The following is a 20270-nucleotide window of genomic DNA, read 5'->3' on the forward strand; positions in this document are numbered from 1 at the left end:
ATTACCTGAATGTAAAAACTAAAAGCAATAAACATTATATTAGCATTAAGTTATGGGTGGGTAACTTCAGTAGCTTTTAGCTGGGTAATAACAAACAAAATTTATGTAAATGGAAAAGCAAACAATATATAGGTAGAAATCTTGGCTGACAAACTTTGAATTAATTGATTCTAAATGGTCCTTGGCTTGGACTAAAAAAGTAAGCTTGGACTAAAAAAGTAAGCTGGACTAAAAAGTAAGTCCAAGCTTGGCTTGGACTAAAAAAGTAAACACACACCTAGAGTGTGTGTGTGGGTATGTGTGTGGGGGGGATGGGGTGTGTATAGTAGAGGTAGCTTTCATATCTGTTTCCACTCTATCCGATTTTATACATATTTTAAGGCATGTTGTTATGATTCATGCCATGGGGCATACAGGCATATAATAGGTGAGGCTGTTTTGTAAGAGATATTGCTGATATTTTCAGCAATAATACCCAAAGGTTATTTTTAAAAATTTTTTAAATGTTTATTTACTTTTGAGAGACAGAACACGAGCAGAGGAAGGGGCAGAGAGAGAGGGAGACACTGAATCCAAAGCAGGCTCCAGGCTCTACGCTGTCAGCACAGAGCCTGATATAGGGCTTGAACTCAGGAGTTGTGAGATCATGACATAAGCCAAAGCTGGGCACTTAACCGACTGACTCACCAGGTGCCCCCCAAGATTGGGTTTTAAGCAAAGATGGCTTCTAAAAACTACCAAGAAATTGCTATAATATGGTGATTGTTTTTTCCTCGTTCTTGGACCAACTGAGAAATGACTGTTGAAAGTTGCAGTGAATCATGAAGAAACAATTGGAAATATATTTCCTGTATGATTCAATGTTTTCAGAAAGGATACAGTTATTCTCAGAATCTTCGTTCTCTCTTTTAATTTTAGTATAAATTTTGTACTTTTTCCATATATGTCACATCAGTCCCTATGACTTTACTGGACTATATAGATGATACATTATCATAGAAGTGAAGATATATTATTTATTTTTAAGTTATATCATGATTATCATATTTTGAAATGCATATATTTTCAATTGACATGTGAAACAATGTGGAAAATGTGACTGCAGTTTTCGGTTTTACTAAGAAATCACTTTATAGCAATAATGACAACATCTATCTCTAATTTTATGATTATATTTCTTTACCATCTTAGACAAACCATCATTAATTTATTAGCAATAAAAAAAATGTTAGAAAGTAAGCAAGAACTCCATAAGAATTTAGAGAAATACAAACCAGAGACTGATACAAGAAAAGTAGTTTTCTGGATAAGATAGAAATGCATTTTTTAAAAAAATCCATGACTAAAAAAAAAGAATAACTAAAATTTGGAAACAGCAAGAAATCAGAAAAAAAAAAAAGAAATGAAAGCCACAATGTAGACTGAAAGTACTATTGAAACAATGTCAGTAGTAGAATGAAGAGATGACTCAGCTTGGGCAGATTAAGCAACATTTGGGTTATAAGAATTCTGCATTAACTTGTAGACCTTTTTAAGTGAAAAGTTGTCTCATACAACAGCATTTTGTGAAAGAGGGAGAGGGTAAGGATTACGATGGTAACTCACTGATAATTTGTCTAGACCATAAAATTTACTCATTTCCACACTCTGACCTGAAATAGCTTTCAGGCAAAGCATGAAACATGTAGAGGTACAGGCTCAGTCTTGTGTTTCAGTAAAGGAGAAAAGCAAATATGTCATCTAAGGCCATGATTCTATTCACTATACCACCTTCCCTTGCTTAGGATCAGCAGGGAGATAATCTTCTTTCACTCTTGTCTTTAAATTTCACTCATGAGCATGAATACATCAGACATTCCACAGTATAAATTGGAAACAAGAAGAAAGATTATTAGCACATTACTGCAGATAAAGAAAGAAATCATTTACTACAATAACTTGCGTTCATGGAGCAGACCATACTCCTCCACTACTACTTAATGTGGTATTGTGCTAATCCCGAAATAAACCTCTTGAAACATCACACTTTGGGTCTACTTGTTAGAGTAATTTAGCCTATTTTATCTAAATGCAATGCATTTTTGTTAATCTTAGCTATGTACCTTTTTCTAACCTTAATAAACTTTAATAAATAGCTCATTAGAGTAATTTTAAATTCTGTGATTTTATAAAGGCATATAATATTTCAAAACCATGCAATATTTGTTGACCTTTTCAAAAATGTTGAATGTTCAGGACTTTTTTTTTTTTTTATGAGCCCAGTTTTCTTTGGGGAAGGAAAACAAATAATACCAGAAAGATTCTTAAGAATACAAAGGTAGACAGGTCTCATCCCTTTCATTACATACCGAAATATACATATATACACAGCTAAAATCTAAGTATCACTGTGGCACCATTTTATAAAGAAACTTTGAAATTTTTTATTGCTACGTTGTACACAAAATGTTAATGCTTTCACTCATTATCTGAGTTAAGGGCCACTAAAGGAGAAATATACTTTTCTTAGGTTTAGGTTAACATCTTCATGCATAAACAAGGAATCGGCAAGAGTTCTCTGATTTTTTAATGACTGAATGTTACTAAAAGTAAGCAATGTGAAAAAGCCACTGATTAAAAAGGTAACTGATATCTGTAATGGAAGGGATAAAAAGAGGACAGGCAGTTTAGTAGTCTAGACTTTGAAAACCTGGTAGGCTTTGAGTTCTTTTACTTATATGACTAGAATAGGTATATAAACAGATAAAATAAGGTCTACTACTATAACTATACTAGTATACAGTGTGTGTTTGTGTATATATACACAAAATCTACTATACCTACAATTGTGTATAGTGTGTGTGTGTGTGTGTGTGTGTGTGTGTGTGTGTGTGAAAGGTAAAATACAACAGAGTTAAAATAAAACATAGAAAGGAGTGGGAATGTTGTTTATGCTTTTCACATATTATCACACTGAGCTAACATATAAGGAACATTATTAGAAGAGACATATTTAAATAAAAAAGAAATTCTCAGCTATTGGTGTGTATAACAGATGCCAATTAACTACTGTAAATCCCAAATCAATTCATCTGATAATTTTTCTATTTTTTTAGTAGTATTAATCCCTTTCCACTTGATACACTTCAGTTCAAGTTACACTGTATCGGACTAGTGTCATTATTAACTTGAAGAATTGAATTACTTCTGGATATAGGATTAAGAAGGGATTGTAAGATACCTTAGGATTTTTTAAGCCTTTTTATTTATTTCCACAGTTATGTTAGAACTCAAACAGTGAAAATTGTTTCCTTTCCCCATCTTCCTTACCTAAGTATCTCATTTCCTTTTGTGGCAGTAAACATATTGAAACCAATGAAAGGGATTAAGAAATTGATTGATTTTTTTTTTCCTTTTTTCACTGGGAATCTATTTTATAACTGAGTACATCATTGTTATAGTTATGTGTTCTCATTCTGTGGATTCTCACAAGTGTCTAGCAAGTTAGTAAACACTAATTGTATTTTTTATCCAAAATTACAAAAAAAATAGATTGCTATGAAATATTGAATATCCTAAAAATAATACACACACACACATACACACATATACACACATGTACATATATACATACATATACATATATTCATACATATATGTATATACATATACATATGTATTTGTACATGTACATATATATACATATACATACATACATATACATATATATATATACACATATATACATATATATATATATATAGTGATATATGGTGATAAGTGATAAGAAACACTCCTGAAAAGATCACATTATGCTTGGGCTATGGAATCAGCATTATGCTTGGGCAAGTCAGCAAGAAAAAAACTATCCAATGGAAACTCCTGTGTGTTTGGTTATCAAAATAACAGAAAGGAAGTATGGATTTTCCTTTGTAAACTGTTTCTTATCTCCTTACCCCATGCTGCTCTCTTATCACTATACACGTACATTATGTGTTAATACATGTGTTAATAATGTAAAGGTGCATGGTGCCTGTTTACATAGAGAGTTGTTTCCATACTGATGCAAGGTAACATAGTTATAACAAATGAGATTACCCTGCCTCCCAGGAAGCTGAGCTTACTTTAAGGGAATTGAGCAAAAAAGGGGGAAAAAATCAAGCCCTGTCAGGAAGACAAGCGATGAGTAAGGACAGACCATCTGTCACTGGCAGGAACTTTAGAACTTCTGAATCTTTAGAAAAGCCTGACAATTTATCACCATGTCTTCCATCATTTGTCCTCAGATCTTTAGATGTGCTAAATATAAGACAATCGGAAGCAAAGAAATTGCCAGAGCGTGTTTCTCACTGGTTATAAATGTGGAACGGTTCTTCAGAGCACAGAGGACAATTTAATTGACTAACAATAACAGCAGCATGCCGTTTTTCACTCAACCTTGTGGCTTAACTAAATTAAACTTGTTCCTTTTGCAGGATGTACTAAATATTACACATTTATGCAAAGGGTTCCAATGCTCTGTGCATCTGCAACAGCAAAAATATCAGGTGTTTACTTTCTATTCCTGTCTATTCTGAATTGTCAGGTGGAAACATGCCTGGGGAAGGACACCAACAGCTATGCTGGAACAAGGTACCAGAGAAATATTAAAGAGCTACTCCCCTCCTGGCTCCTCATCTCTAGCAATGTTATAGCTTATATCAGTATTTCTGGAACGGTATTCCATGGGATGCTACTTCTGCTAAAATTCCTAAGTGTTCTATAGCAGGTAGATTTAGAAACGCTAGGTTGACCAAATTAAATAGATGTCATTACCGTATGACTCCTCAAAGCTTTAAGCAGGTTCATATCCATATTGAAATATAATTGACATAAAATTCTTATTAAGATGTAATATTGTTTTTATTTATTAATATGTTGGGACATATGGCTTCAGACTTACGAGCATGAGCTCTAAAGTAAAAGAGTCAATGCCTCCATTTGCTTCCAATGTGACTTTGAGCAACTTACCAACCCCATAAGCCTCAGTTTCCTCATTTGTTACTAGAGTTAATGCTAGTGCCTACATAATAAAATCATAATTAAGATTCAATGTAACAATGGCAAACTCTCAATAAATACCAACTCCTCCATTTTAATTAATAGTCTTTATGAAATTCCAGGAGAAGATATTTGGGATGTAGCATCTTCCAAATTAATTTGATCATGGAAACCATTTTTCCTACTATAAATCCTATGGGATTAGTACTTTTGGGGAAATGTAGACTAGAATATGCAGTTAAGTTAGCCACGTATTCCTAAGAGTCCTAAAATTTTATTGAAGCACCATGAGGAATTTTGTAACTTTAAAATCATGGTCTTAAAATAATCCTACAGAGAGTGTGATGAACAGAGGACATTGTCTATAAAATGATAACAAATACAAAAACAAAAGTCAAATTATCATCTATTATATAAAACTTAAATGCATATGTCATGGCTTTAGGAAAACAGTGATTCTTTTCTCCTTTTAATCATTTTCCCTTCCTAATTAAATAAAATAAGATAAACCAAAAACAAACTGTTATACTCCAATAAAGTATAAAAGGAAATGTATATAAAGTTTACAGATATAGTAGTATTCTTAGGAAGAGATCAATGGATTTACAGTGCAAACAATCAGTGTCCTGAGGGTCATGTATGACTAAAATGCATGACACAAAGTTCTCCTAAAAAAATGTAATTAATACTCTAATTCTTCAAAACGCAGAATGAAAAGACAAAACTCTAGCCATCTTAAGGTACAGTCAACCTGGGATTCATTTCCTTTTTTTTTTCTTTTGTAGATAGGTTGATTTTCATTTTTCTTCTCACTAGAACCTCCAAAGCCACAGTACAGGAAGACACTGGGGTATTACTACTTGTGCAGATTCTATTTTAAAATCCCAAATATATCCAGCAGATGGCATCGGTAATCCCTCGAACTGATATTGGGTAACATGGGGATATTGTGAAATGACTGTCTTGTTTGCATTTCCCCTTGAGCTCAGCATGGGTCCCCAACTCTCTTCTGTTCTTATCCAAGCAGCTACTATCTGCCATCCCACTCTGTGCCTTTTGCTTTAGAATCTCTGCTCTGATCTTCCAGCTGGAAGACCACAAATACACTTTCATCCAAATCCTCTTGCCATTACTGCCAAAGTTATTTCATAAACGGATATGCTAGAATTATTGTTACTGCTGTGCAGTTGGGTCTTCCCACACCCCCTGGGAGATGGAAATATGCCACTGCTGAGATTTGGCCAACAGTATGCTACCTGCTATGCTTCTTAATGTGGAAAGATGGGCACCAACACACACACACACAAAATAGAGAATCTGCATTCATCCTATGACAGAGACTGGTCTTCCCGTGTCCTAAATTACTGAATTGAAATTGAACAATGATTAAAAGTGAATTCATGATTTCAACACTTTGTCTGATGAGGATGTAAACAAAGATGTGACAATTGTTTCCAGTGCAGGGATCACTGTATAACTTTAAATCTTTCTGAATGTTTGCTTGCATTGGTTTTCTTTTAGATGTTCTGCTATAGTGATTAAGAAGTACTTATCCCAAATCAATTAGGAAAAGTAGTGTTTGTTGAGAGACTATTTGTCCTTTGCTGTGCCTGTTTTACTACATGCTAATATGTTAACCTTTGGCACAACACGGGAATTACATTCAAAAAAATTTTTAACTGTGTTTGTTTTTTGATAGCTAAATTGATCCTTGACAGCATAAATTGATTCCTAAGTATAACTGGAAAACAAAATAATACAAGTTCTTACTTGATTTAAAATGATGATTTGGGGACACATTGACACTTAATTGCTGGGATTTATGAAATGCAGCTTTCTTGTTATCTTGAAGCAAATAAAGGGGGAAAAAGTTTCTTATAGAGAAGTCTATGGATCACAGGAAATGTAATATACAGGCTTTTCACCACTGTGAACTTCCATGCTTTGCCTTTTTTTTCCCCCTGGGTTCCTTTTGATCTCCTCTCTACCTTCTCTCCTCCACAAAGCGTTTGTTTCTCAAAAAGCAGACTGCAGTAAATGCCAAATCCTTTCCCAACCCTTAACCTTTCCTAACCCCAGGAAGGATGTCCCCAAGCTGTGCTAATCTAGTGCTCTGAATGAAACTTTATCCATCCTTAATTAAACTGTGTTTAGCTATGTAAGAGACTGTGAGAGCTGTGTTGTGTTTTATATTCCCCTTATGCCCTCTTCTTCAGCTGGATTGGCTTCCTTGCTGGCCCTCCGGTACAGTCCTGTTCTTGCCCTTGCTTTGCCTCCTGAATTGCTCTTCCCAGAGGGAGACAGGTGCATACACATACCCTCTGCACTTCATGTGGGCCTCTGCATACATCTCACTTCATCAGGCGCGACTTCTCTAATCACTCACTCTTGCTCCCCCATGCACTTATCTCACAGGACACACACACACACACACACACACACACACACTCACTCACTCACTGCCTCTTTCTGTGCACTAGGGATATAAATTTCATTGCTAAGAATTTCATTTTGATCACTGGTTTCTACCCTTGGAATAATCAGTGTTGTATAGTTGAGATTCAGTAAAAATTTGCTGCCAGGCACAAGGCAGATTTTCACTAAATGTTGTTTGTGGAAAAAAGACAACTATATAGCCCTAACTCATGTTTATATATCATGGATATCCCTACTTCACCTAGGGCTAAACCATTTGATAAACTTGTATTGGAAGAAAGCCACTGGATGGGCTTTAATTTTTTAAAAACATTAAATAAATAGAAACTTTCTTCACATTTTCTCAAATGAAGAGAACTTGACTATTTATGTGGTAATGAAGTATGGACTTACATTCAAAATTTCTAAGGTCAAAAACCTCAGCATTTGGAGGGTATATGGTATCAGGAAAAAAACCCATATATTCTGAATAACGAGGCTTGAGTTCAAATACCAGATCACCTTACTGATATTCAGCGATATTACTGACTTTGAGTCTCAGTTTCCTGATTATAGGAATAATGCTTTTTTCACAGATAGTGAGGCTTAAATAGATGAATGTATCTAAAACACCTGGAACATTGTAACTAATCAAAAATACTAATCTCTTTCCTTTGTTAACCTCTCTCCCTTCACTAGGTTACTGCAGGATTTTTAACACTAATTAGGTACATTTATCCAATTCAGTAATGTTTATTTAATGCTATTTACAGTGTATCTATAATAATAAAAGCGAATACTTACTGAGCGCTTATTACATGCCAGGCACAAACTGCTTTTACACATACAATAACTTATTTAATGTTCACTATATCCTTATGATGTAACCACCACATTTATGTCCACCTTACATAAGAAACTGAAGAAACTGAACCCATGTCATAAAGCTGGGTGTGTAAGCCAGGATCAATAGTTAGTAAACATCTTTCCTATATAATATTTTCATAGCCTTCTTTATCCAAGCTTCAGAAACCATTATCTTTCTTCAAAATGAAAACAATTACAGTTAAACTGAATGTTGTATAACATTGTATGATACACCCTGGTGTTTTATGTATTTAAACTCCATTGTATAATGTATTTGTATTTACTGTGCACCTGTGAAAGAGAATTAACCATAGGAAAATTTGAGAACATAGATGATTTTACCCATCATTCTACTCCATGACCTTTCCCTTGAAGCAGTATAAGAAAATTTGTTTTTCTTTAAGTTACTCTTAATTCCCATATTCTTTTAGAATGCGAGTAGCTTGCTGTACTGATTAACTGACCAACATTATATATAACATCATACACACATACACACACACACACAGTGCAGTTATTGCTTAATCAGAGAAACATTATCTGGTCCTGTCCTCTCTTCATAACAGAACTTTTGATTATCACCACAGATGAAGGGTCAAAAGCTTCTAGAAGAGAAAATGTACAATGCTTCTTATTGTGGCAATGAGGCAATAAGGCCATTAAACATCTAATTTCTGCAGCTAGCTAATCAGTTTTCTACTTTTCTTTGTGTAACTTTGCCATATGCTGGGTTACCAATAACTCATCATTGATGAAGCCACTGTGGAAGTAGTACTCATTAAAAGACATTCTTAGTTCAATATTTCTGTTATCCTTGGGCTTTTCTAATATTTCACAGTGACTCTGCTTTCTAGAATATCAAGAGTGGTATAAAATGTTGATGATTTTAAACTCAAAAGACTTTGCAGGGGGGAGAAAAGTATTCAAAAGGTATTTATTAATTTCGATATGCAAAGTACCCAAAAGAAAATAAGGAAATGCAAAATGTGGACTCCCATGGCCATAGTCCTAAACTAATTATTTTGGTCACTCTCAAGATAGTTAAGCTCATTGGAAGTACCATCCTTGAATATTTTATAGAATCAAAACAAGATTCACGCTTTCTGGGGTTTCTGAATTTCTCCTCTAGTTTCTTTCATAAAAAATATACCTTGTGGCCTACTATAAAAAAAATGTTTTCAATGGTGTGGGACTTGACAGCATGGACACTTTCCAGAATTTCAAGCAATTGACTCTCCCGTCTGTGCTATTTCACTATGGTGAAATATAAACCATCTTTTTCTTACCACTGACAAATCACCTTATGGTGTTAGAACTGTGTTTAGTAACAAAATGTCAGTTGAAACTGAGGCACCAACTGTTAACTGCTCAAACAAAATGTCATTTGTAGAACAGAATTACAGAGTTTGACAAAGGACCCTATGCTATGATCACAGAAGGCAAGAATATTCAAAATCATCTGACACAGTTTCAAATTTTCATTGATCTTAAACCCCTTGATAAATTATTTTTTATTTTTTTTTAATTTTGTTTACATGTATGCTTACCTGTCAGTGCTTATAATTGCACAACTTCTACAAAATGACTAGGGTTACCCTGAATGCCACTGACATTGTTCCACCTTTCCTAGTAAGGGATCACAGAAATGCCTGATTTAGTGTTACTGCAAATTCAAGTCTTCCAACCCCTACTGGACATTTAATTCTATCTAGTGATTCTTCTACGTGTATACGTAGTCAGTTTTGTCCTTCTGCATTCCCCATGGCAGTGAAGAATTCGACCTTCAGCCAGCTCCACTAGTCCATTTCCCTAACAACTTCACAAGCCATGTTTCTCCTATTTAAATAAATAATGAATAAAAATCCACAGGCAGAAATGGTTTCAAGCCCCCAAGTTCCTGCCCATCTTAAAAAAAATATATATACATATATATATATATATATATAATATCTGAAATATATATATTCCTCCTTCCTCCTTAGGGAACCTGCAACAACAGTTATTTACATACTCCGTGCTTTCCACATCTCTCCATTTACCACCTTTGGGACAATAGATTTCCTGTCACCTAACATATGACCTCTCAAATGACTTTTACAGACAATCTTGTCAAATATCTCCTGTGATTGCTTTCTCCTTTTCCTCCCATTTACATAGTGATCAGCCTGTCTTCTGTCCCCAACTCACCCACTCCTCTTTGTCTTGCCTCTATGTATCTTTTAGGTATAATTATCCTCATCATCTCTAAAAAGTTTTCCATGATCACTACAGCTTTCCCACCATAAACCCTTCTTATAAAATGTGGATATGAACCACAATCACTGAACAGATCTGATTATATTTTAATTTTTTTTTATTTGTCTACATTCTCTACCATAGTAAATGTTTCTTGAGGCAGGGACGATGTTTTATTTATTATATATTCCCAACAACCCTGTACCTGACTCATAACAGACATTAAATAAGTATTGTGGACCAGATTTAAATTATGCTATTAGAAGGTTACTTTGCCCCATAAGGTTACTGTAGATGTTAGATGGTTACTCTGCCCCACACCCCCTCAGCCCATGTGAACTGCCCTGCAGCTGCAGGTGAAAAGAGCTTCCAGAATATTGACATGTGCCACCTCAAGATCTTCTACCTCTTATCTTCTCTGCCAAAGGACTTTTTTCTAGCATCATTTGGCCACACACAAAAAACATGACCTAGAAGTGGGGGTATGTTAGCATCTCTGGAGATCAACTCTCAGCCAATGGGGACGGGAGAAAGTGGATAAATGCCCCTGTCTCCCAGTAGGGGTGATTCTGAGGCATATTCCAAACAGTTTCTAGAAGATTCCCCACAGGATTGCACCCCATTTGTGCATATTTGCAATCCATTCCTTGTAACACATTCTTGACTGGCTTTTCTCTTTCTTTCACGTTTACCAATTCCTCACTGGCGCATTTTGGGACCATCATGGTAAATCATCTGCACCCATGTTCTTGTCTCAGGATCTGTACCAGTAACTCAAACTTATTCAGCCTTCCTACATAAAACACACCACTTACTACACACGAATAGAGAATAGTTGCTATATAGTTAAATGAAAAAGTTCTTGAGAAGTAGAAAAAGTCTTGAGAAATGAAAATTATTCACAATCTGTCCACAGGAGTTGTCTAGAATTCTCCTAATTCTAAAAAGCTTTGATGCCACTGTGTACAGTGTATTGGGGAATTCTTCACATAGGTGATTCTCAAGGCTCTCATGCATTAGAATCAACTGCAAGATGTTTTAAACATATTTCTGGGCCCACTCCAATAGTTTCTGATTCAGAAGTTCTGGCCTGGAGTCTGGGAATGTGCATTTCTAACAAGGTCCCAGTTGGTGCCTGTGTTGCAGGTTTAGTGAATCATTTTGAGATCCACTGCTTTACGAAAAGCTCTGGTCCGAAACTGAGTGTCATGACTTGACACTAATTCTATATCCATTCAGTTACTTTGACAAAACCATTGAAGCTGTTGAGCACCTGAAATATACCAGACACAGTGCTAGGACGGGAGTTGCTTCACTGAGCAAGGCAGACCCGGTCTTCACTCTAAGTGAGCTTGCAGCCGAGCTCCACTGCAGACTATTAGGAATAGGAAAAGTACAACAGTGCTGCCAGTCTACAGGTGATACTCCTTCACAAATATGCACCTTTCCATGGAAGGAAAGACAAAATCGTTTCAGAGAGAATACAGCCATTTTAAGCCTATTGTGTAAAAATTGTTTTTTATTTGAAGCAAACTTCTTTATACAACATTAAAGTGGTGCTATTTGTACCTCAGTTAAACCTGCACAAACCATATATAAGTTATTTCAATCACATGTATTTTCCATTTGGGACGATAGGTTATTATGTACAAGAATTGAATTTTGGGGATTGGTAACCATAAATGCTATTTTGATTTTACTACCTTGTTTGTTTGTTTTTCCATCTCCAAGTGATAAAGTCAGCCTTAGATAAAGGCTACCAATTATATCCTGAAATACATCATTGAATTTGCCTGTTCATTATTTCTTATATGCCATTCCAAGTTCAACAGTAGGAATCAGTTTTGCTATGTTGTTAAATAAATTATGTGTCAAGGCTTGCTTTAACTAACTCCAGTCAGATAAAAAGAAAAGAAAAAAAAATATATATATATATTCTGAAGACTGCTGTAGGTATTTCTTTTGAGAACTGAATTTTTATTAGGAATTATAAAATGGATCTAAGGTGTGTTTCTGTCACTAGAGTTGGGGCTATAAATGCTGTGTGGCACAGCTGTGGTTCATAATTCAAAAGGTGGCCTGGAGTTATGTGTTAGGACTTTCTTGGTTCATTATAAAGAGTTACATACTGATTTTGAATCTACCATATGTTTCACAGATTACTTAAGTACTTAGCACTGTTTCACAGCATAGGTTCGTATTTAGCATAACTTCACAGGTTACTCAGGTCAGAATATGAAAGTTAAGATAGCAAAGATGGACCTATTAGATAATAATACCTTGGACACCCTCAGACCCAAAGACATGCATTAACAGCTGCAATTCTGAGGGCCACCTGTTTTCCTCCCCAGAGCATTTGGAAATGTTCATAAATCAGGCTGGTTGAAAAGCTTCAAAAGCCTTCCTTCCTAGATGACAAAAGTATGAGAGGCTTTCCATATATATATATATATATATTTCCATATATATATATTTCCATATATATATATATATATTTAATTTTATGTTTATTTTGAGAGACATAAGGTGGGGGGGGTAGATTGAGATCATGAGCAGGGAAGGGGCAGAGAGAGATGGAGACACAGCATCTGAGGCAAGCTCTGGGCTCTGAGCTGTCAGCACCCAGCCCTATGTGAAGCTCAAACTCACGACCCATGAGATCATGACCTGAGCCAAAGTTGGATGTTTAACCCACTGAGCCACCAGCTGCCCTGAGAAGGTTTTCTTTAAAAATAGTCTGGTAGTATTGTAAGAATTAAAGACAGAGACATAGTTGAAATAGATCTCTGTGCTGACAGCTCAGGGCCTGATTCAGTGTGAGGCTCAGTCTCACAAACCGTGAGATCATGACCTGAGTGGAAATCAAGAGTCAGATGCTTAACTGTCTGAGTTACCCAAATGCCCCAAAACTTTCATTCTTAAAAAAAAGGAATAAAAAAAATTGAATTTAAAAGTAAAGTATGTATTCTTTTATCTTTTAATTTTCTTAAATTTTATCTAATGTATATATACCATATAGATATGCACCATAACCATATTATATATATTAATATGGTTAACAACATGGTTAACAAACTTTATTAAAGTTTTTGCTACTAGTAGTTACACTCCTCATTTTCAGAGCTCATACAATCTCAATGAAGATTAATTTCCTGACATTCTTCAAATTATTTGCAACTTTTCTGATATGCCTTAGTAAAAATTACTTAATAGAAATAATTAATTTGCAAGAAATTCTGAATCATTTTGTATATATATTTTAAAATTATACTTTTACTTTCTTTTACTTACAGTTACTTTGTGATAAAAAGGTCACTGAAAATTGAAAGAAAATAATTAGGTCAAGGACTCAAAATAAGCCAATGGGAACTGTGATTAAAACAACAGCAGAAAAGAGAAAAAAAAATAGGTCAAAGGATGATCGAATTTTACTGTTAGGAAAGTATGTCATTTTGCTAAATAATGAATTTTTTCTCTGTTCTAATTGTATTTGTAAAAGTTCACACTACTGGGAAAATCCATGTCTTTAGCTTGAGTATGACTTTGGGAAAGCTAAAAAGTAAAGCATTTTAAATGGAAAAAAATGTTCTTGAGAGTCAAGTAAAGAACATTTTTAGGGTTGAGAGTTGGATGCTATTTAAAACCTGGAACATCCCAAATATTTGTTGTTTGAAATTTGAATTATGATTAAAATTATCAAAGGTTCACCAAAATGTCAAGGGCCATCCAATATGCCAGATGTCTGAATGGAGTTGAGGAGACCATAAATCTTCAATAAAGAATAAGTTTCTCCTTGAAAGCTGAATTAAATCCTCTTTATTAAGTCAGTGGCTCTTCCAATTTATACAAATCAATAGTGGCTTTCGAGACATAATTTAATAAACTACAGAAATCTATATTAAATTCTAAAAATATCAAGGATATAAACAAAAAGCCCATATAAAGACAGTAGAGTTTGTTGCTGTTTGAATAAAAGTAAAACAAAAATGCCAGACTATTTCCTTTCTTAAGACATTTTATTTGGGGAACAAAGTATGACATTAAAAAAAAAAAAGAGAGAGAGAGAGAGAGAGAATGAAACCACTGAACTCCTTAAACTACACAAGTTTAAAATACAAAGAGGAAAAAGTCAATTAGACAAGTTTGGAAGTTAGTTATTGTAAACATGCTGATCCAAAGAGGGTAACATATCAACACCAAGACTGGTGTCATTCTCAGAGTTCAAGGTGAAAAATATATTACTATATGAGGAGGCGAGAAAACTGCTTTATTACAGGCTTTCTATTCCATTAATTCATCTTCAAAAGCTATGGCTCTTCAGCAGCCAGTAATGGAGATATTTACATAGGACTTAAAGACTGGCAATGAATGGTGATATTGAAAAATTCCAAATAAGAAGTTCAAATCTCAACATGATGACAATGCTATATATGCTAGCTATATTTTACTTTCTGTAACTAAATTGGAAAAACAACAATAATGTGAAGCAGAAGCAGCAAGATCTTAATCTAAATTTTTTCTTTAAGATACATATATACATACACCCCAATATATAAGATACATATATCTTAAAGAAAAAAAAATATATAGATATATATGGCTAATGGATATATATGTGGTTTGGTGAGGCACTGAACAAAAAAGTAAGGTGATTCAGTGAAGGTACACATTGAATAAACAGTTGGAGCCTCTCTGGAGCCAGGAAAAAAATGTTTACGTGGCTATGGAATGATAATACTGAATAAGGATATAATTACAAATGTGTTAAAACTATTTTGGAAGGAAAGGGTAACTTTGTGTGAGATAACTGTATATAAGCTAAATTCTTATCTTTTTTGTTAGTCCATCAATAGATAATATCAATATCTAAAAATCAGGGAAAGTAGTGTAAAAATGTTATTTAAAAATACTTGGAAAATAGAAGTAGCTAACACAAAACAAAAATTAAACGTTGTTTCCACAGAGTGGGAAGAGGAAGTAGGGAGTAATAGGGAAGTAACTCCTATTTTTCATTATTGGTTTTGTAAATACTTTCAAAATATGTAAAATTTTGATAAAAACTTTATCTTGAAAAATGGGTGCATATTCTTTGACCATACGACTACAAAAGGGAATTGATTTTTAAAAGGATCCATATGAAAGTTACCCAAGCAAAATATTTTCTAATTAATTTTTGTTAAAATATGCTAAAAAATCACATTAAAGTGTAATTAATATCTATAGTTTTAAATCCCATTATCCTTTCAAGCTACAATACTTCATGTGTACATTACAAATCTTAAATATATCCCTCATATTATGAAAGTAAAGCATTATCAGTTCCTCTGCTGCTGACCTTGCCATGTCTCTGTAGATTAAAACATCGATTTGAGTGTCCGTGGTCAATTAAAACTGTGATATCCTATAGAGAATGTTTATTATTTTCTTGCTGCTTTTATTATCTTCTTTGGGAGCAAAGACATTCCCCATAGTACATCAAAGGTCTTTGGGGGATGACTATTCTATCATAGGAGATCCTTTTGAAATTCACAGCAACCAAATGACAAAAAATATTTCTTACCACAGAGAGGGCTTTAACAAGAAATCAAAACAAAGGCACTTTTGAAATTTCCCCTTGAAATCTCCTTCTACCTCTATATGGGGACTTTGATCCAAAATAAATACAGAGCCATATCAAAATCCACTGAAGTTAAATAGGATAGACCATTCAAATGCATCTTTTCTTTAGACATGCTCTATTTACCCCATCATCCATTAATATTTCTTTAATACTAAGTGGAGTGAAACTGGATTACTCAAGATAAAATTGTGGTTTCTTTCTGGCACATTGCAGTATCTGCAAACAAGTACCTGAGAGATCCGACATTCCCAAGAATTTGTTCAACTCTAGGGACTTCAGAGATTTTATAAAAATTTACCTGTGAGGTTTTGAGTGATAATAAGTCTAAAGTGATTGAATCCTGGTGGCTGCAGAGGAGAGGAACAGAACTGTCACTTACATAAGGAAAGATAATGCTTATCCAAAGTTAAAGCCGAAAGAAGTAGAGACTTCAAACCCTTGGCTGAATACATTAGGACACAGCCAGTAAAGTGGTGCATTTACATTTAGCTTTGCTTAAGTGGGACTGTTCATTGCCATCCCTTAATTGTTAAAGCATTTGCCTTCAGGAATAGCCAGAGCCAAGCAGAGCCATTCCAAATCATTAACTGGGCACTGCAAATGTGCTGGGCTGATTTCATCGTCCTACCAGAACTTGCCTTTCTCATTCCTGACTAAACGTTTCTGTTTAATAGTGTCTTCCATCTGGAATACTTTCAAACCCTTTTTCTCCTACCCAAGCCATGACACTTTTTCTTTCCATAAACATCTGTGTTGAACTTTTCCTGCAAAGTTTGCACTTCCCAGTCCACAGTTACTGCCCCTTTAAAAAAATCTGCCTGGGGAAGCAACGTGCATCATTCATTTAGGCACTTATTATAGACACCTAGGAATTTCTGTTTATGCTTTATAGAAGTGGTACTCTGGAAACTCCTTGACTTAAAAATCAGTTTTGATTTTAAAGTTCACCCCCATCACTTTCTTACCTGATGAATTTGAACAAATTCTCAGCATCACTAAGACTACTGTACCCTTATTTACAAGTTGGAAATAATGTCAACTTCCTTGAGTGTTTACATGGATTTGGTGTACTCACAACTGCAAAGAAAAGACCTCCCCCCGCCTCTGCCGTTCCCGGAACCAGCCAGGGCGTGCCCGGTTGTGGTCTGACCTAAAGGCGGGAACCAATCAAGTTCTGCTGAGTGGTTTGAAAAAAAGGCGGGAACCAATCAAGTTCTGCTGAGTGTTCAAATTTAAATGTCAACCAATAACAGCTCTGTAACCGCGAAAAATCCCTAACTTGTTTGTGCCTATCTATAAAAGAAGCTGTAAGATCCTCGCTTGGGACCTCTTAGCGTCACCGGTAACGAGTGCGCGGAGGTCCGGGTTCGAACCTGCAATAAACGACCCTTGCCGCTTGGCTTTGACTCTGGACTCTGGTGGTTTGTTTTCAGGGGCATATCAGATTTACCTTATGTCTCCTGCTCTGCTCAGTGCCTAGAACGTGATGGTTTAGTCCCTTTCCTTTGAATTCCTGGCTAGATTATAAAATCCTGGAGGACAGAGAATTGCCTTACTTTATATCCTGTTCAGTGTCTGGCAGTAATTAAGTACCTTGCAGACACTTACTGAGTACTTGTTTGAATGAATGTATCAGCTGGGGGCCATGAGGAATGCCTAATGGGCTCTCTATTGAGTGCTCTCAGCAACCACAGGGACTCTTCATATGTATTAGAACAAATGCATCCCAAGGGAAACACCTATTGATTGAGATCAGTCATACCATTTTTCAGTATTGAGGAAAACATGTTTATGTCTTTAAAAGGGGGGCAATGAAATCATGATTTTGACCTCATGGCACATTGTTTGGTATCATGTTCAAATTATAAATTTGGCAAATACAGATCAAAGGGAAAAACCAAACTGTAACCAAAATGTGCAAATGTTCTGTGAAGTCATAGATGATCCTTTACTAATGATTCCCAAATGGTGCACCTCCTTACACTCTTTCCTTATGGATAAATTAGAAACCTGTGGAAATTGAGACAGTATGTATATACACAGCTACACCAGGCAACTTTCAGAAATGCAGGGTTCTTTAAGGTACCCAGTTTATCATAGTTTCTTCATTTCTCATTTCAGTTTAATTTTGCTCAGTTGACGAGCGGAACAGTCTGTGAAATGTAAGCAATTCACAGGGTTAGTTGTGCTCTGCTCAAACTTGAGATCACATCAGAATCTGCTAGAGGGCAAATTGTAGGGCTCCACCCCCTGGGTTTCTGATTCAGGGATTGCTGAGGTGAGGGTCTAAGAATTTGCATTTCTAACACTTTACCAGGTGATGCTGATGCTGGTGATTGAGGGACCACCCTGAGAATGACCAAAATAAAAAATAAAGATAAAACCAATCCTCTTCTCTAGAAGGCATTAGAGTTTTTATTACATTCTGGCAAACAGTTTATAGCACAAAACTGTTTTTGAAGGCAGTGATGTCTAGGAGGAGAAACTTGGGAGTTTCTGATAATTCAAATATTTCAAGATCTAGACTTGAGTTACCATGTCCTCAGAATATTCAGACTAAAGTAAACTTGAAAAATACTCCTTCAGGCATATTTTAAAAGCCGTTTTTACTTCTGATAATGTAGCATTAGCTTCAAACTCCTGTCTCTTTCTACATAAGTGGAGCACAGAGAAAATGAATTTAAAGTTAATAGTTACCTAGATGACTATTTTTAATGCCCTCTTCTAATTTGATCAGTTATACATTTGAATTGATAATGCAGTCTATTTTAAGGATAATAGAATATAGTTTTCCTAAGTAGGAATCTTTTCACACATAAAATTCACACATTTAGAGTTTAAATTACCTTCTTTTAAGTTCATGGTATGTGCTACAGAGGCACAACATCATTAGATATTTTCAGGAAAAAAAAAGCTGTTAAAGGGATTAACATAGCGAGTTCAATTAAAAAATAGATTTTGACAATTTAAGGAACCTAAATAAGCCTACATGAGGTACTTTAGTGAATCTACATTTTTTTGAAGTTTAATATACCTATTTTATATTATTTATTTATTTATTAAATATAATTTCTGGTCAAGTTGGCTAACATACAGTGTGCACAGTGAGCTCTTAGTTTTGGGGGTAGATTCCCACATCGCTTACACGAAACACCCAGTGCTCTGCCCAACAAGTTCCCTACTCTACATTCTTTAAATACCATGTTTTGGGTACACTCTACCTTAAATACTGGAAATGGAAAGCTCACTTTGAACTTGAATGGGAATTGATTTTCCATTCGGATTCTAAAATAATGGATCAAATAGAAAGGTTATTTTGGTAAGAGGTGTCAGAAACCCCCGTGAGGAAATCTATTAAACTCTTTTCTAAGCTTACTTCTTGATAATCTCATAGACTATAATATTTTGTAAATACTAGAAACAACCATGTTCTTTCACAGGCTTGTTGTTGAGATGAGCTAAGGTTTCTTAAAACATATGATCAACTCAATTTATTAATTCACCAGATATTCTTGAGCATCTTGACATATACAGTCATGGTTCTAGGCAGAGTATATACCACAAAGGTTCAGAAAAATCCAAGCCTCTTGCATTAGGTTTTTTACTGCTGTCCTAGTAAATCACCACAGATTTAGTGGCTTAAACTACAAAAAATTTACAATTCTGTACGTAAGAGAAAACAACACAGTTCTCATAAGATTAAAATCAAGAAGTCGTGAGGGCCTTAGGGGGGATCAGTTTCCTTCTCCTTAAGATTATTGGTAAAATTAAAGTCCTTGTGGTTTCAGGAAATTCATTTCCTTGCTGGCTGTCAGCTGAATGCCATTCCCAGCTTTCCCAAACTGATTGCACTCCTTGGCCTGTGTCTCCCTTCTTTATTTTTAAGTCAGCAATAGTAAATTGAGTTTCCTTCCTGCTTTCCATCTCTCCTGTCTTTTTCACTCTCATCTCTCTGATCCAGCCAGGAAAATTTCTCTGCTATGAAGGCCGTATATGATTAGCTTGGGCCCACCCCTATAATCCAGGATAATCTCCCTATCTCAATGTCTGTGTCCTTAATCACACCTGCAAAGACTGCCCTACCAGGTAAGGTAACACGTTCACAGTTTCAGGG

The 20270-nt window shown here is 35.1% G+C and overlaps 1 protein-coding gene across 1 annotated transcript in view; it reads right to left on the reverse strand.

Annotated features, from left to right (window-relative positions):
- Positions 1 to 20270, reverse strand: part of GRID2 (glutamate ionotropic receptor delta type subunit 2) — a 1419162-nt gene that overhangs the window by 564332 nt on the left and 834560 nt on the right. The gene's annotated exons all lie outside the window — the stretch shown is intronic.

The sequence above is a fragment of the Acinonyx jubatus genome, chromosome B1 (assembly GCF_027475565.1).
Source record: "Acinonyx jubatus isolate Ajub_Pintada_27869175 chromosome B1, VMU_Ajub_asm_v1.0, whole genome shotgun sequence".
NCBI lineage: Eukaryota > Metazoa > Chordata > Mammalia > Carnivora > Felidae > Acinonyx > Acinonyx jubatus.